The sequence below is a fragment of the Puntigrus tetrazona genome, chromosome 2 (assembly GCF_018831695.1).
Source record: "Puntigrus tetrazona isolate hp1 chromosome 2, ASM1883169v1, whole genome shotgun sequence".
Lineage (NCBI taxonomy): Eukaryota > Metazoa > Chordata > Actinopteri > Cypriniformes > Cyprinidae > Puntigrus > Puntigrus tetrazona.
In genome coordinates, this window is record NC_056700.1 from 24,674,484 (window position 1) to 24,676,278 (window position 1,795).

The 1,795-nt window shown below is 35.4% G+C and overlaps 1 pseudogene; it reads right to left on the reverse strand.

The window, feature by feature from the left end:
* Positions 1–23: 23 nt before the first annotated feature.
* LOC122327488 overlaps positions 24–1,795 on the reverse strand; it is a 1,881-nt pseudogene continuing 109 nt past the window's right edge.

Genomic DNA, 1,795 nt, shown 5'->3' on the forward strand with positions numbered 1-1,795 from the left:
TTATTATTATTATTATGCTGTAATTTATTCACAGTTCCTGAATACCAGTAATCATTTAATAAATGAACTAGCTTGGTATGGGCAGGATTTCCCCTGCATTTAACCATTTTTAACTACAGATACTGTGATGTTATTAATATTAATAAATCAACTTCAACTTGAATTTATTTATATAGTTCACAGAACTTTGAGGCACTTTGAGCTTTTGAGGCGAAAGTTTCATTTTGCGAGAGGAATCAGAGATTTTGTAAATAGTGCTTAAAGATGAGGTTTTGTGTTTATTGGTTTCAAAAAATGGAGCAAGATTTCATAAAGTGTGTTTTAGCAAGTGAAAAAAACTAAAATGCTGTCATACATCTTTATAACCATAAAGTTGAAGCACTTACTGTGTCGGTGGTTCTGCTGCCATTTCTCTCTCCGATTTGCTTTTTATCTTGCTCTTCATTTAAAATAAAAAGGAGAAACAATAACGAATTAACAGAATTGTTGAGTGCTGTAGAAAAAAGTTTGAAAGTGCGATTGAATTAAATGAATTTGAAAACAAATAAAAACTGACTGTGTCTCTGTCTCACTTTCCATCTCCATATGAAAACACAGAGCAGAATCAATAACAGCAGAAGCGCAGCGGAAACTGGAAGCCACACATTCAGGAGGACATCATTTCTGTGGGACATAAAGAATCATTTCAACATCTTTTCATTCAAAGAGTCCAAAAAATGATATGGGAATAATTTAGCTGCATATATAGCACCAGAAAATAAGTTATATTTGAAATAAACGTTCAAAGAATTTAATTTAACTCAGTTTATGTAGAATTTATGCATTTCTGCCTAATCATTGCAGAATTAGTTTAAGCTTTATTTTATTTGAAACAATACAGATGCGGTGGTTTGTCAGCGGCTTTAGTTGGATTATTGTTCTTGTGATGTCCTAAGTCATTTCTGCAAAGATTAAAAAAATGTAAAAACAGAGAAAAAAATTAACAAAGGCATTGAGGAAATTATTGGTAGAGTAAAAAGCAAAGAAACTGAGGAGGTTATGCATGACAGCAAAATGCAGACCAAATACAGAATAATTCTGAGAGGAGAGACAGCAATGAGGAATGTTTGAATACTGACGTGTTTTTCTCTTTGTCTGGTTCTGCCTCAGTTACAGTGAGATGAACAGGATTCAGTTTGTTTCCCACAGAGCAGAAGTACCAGCCAGAATCAGTCAGTCTCAGTCCAGTCATCAGCACAGTGAAGGATCTTCTCCCATCATCTCACTGATCTGGACTGATGAATTCTGGGATGTGTGNTGACTCTGGGATGTGTCAGTCCTCCCCACTGTGTAACATCTCTCATCTTTATATCTGCACCATTGTTTAGTTTTATACTGATATCTAGAACTGTAGAGACACTGAACACTGATATCTCCAGCTTCACGTCCAGATACACTGCTGCTCACCACAGACACATCAGGAACTGAACACACACACACACACACACACACACACACACAGACATATAGTGTTTATTTGTAATTATAAATGTGTAAAGTCAATTTGAGATTAGAATTTGATTAAAACAGCTGCAAAATGTCGTACCAGACTGAATGTCAAGATGAAGNNNNTTTCTCATCGTCACAGTGAAGAGACTCTGATCAGGATGATCAATTACTGACAGATTCTTCTCTCTTGTGTTTGTGTTTGTTTTAAAGTTATCAATCTCTGAGTACCAGTATTTCTTCATCAGTGTGTATTTCTCATCATAATGACATGGGATGGTGACAGATCCTCCGGTCTGAACAGTTACTG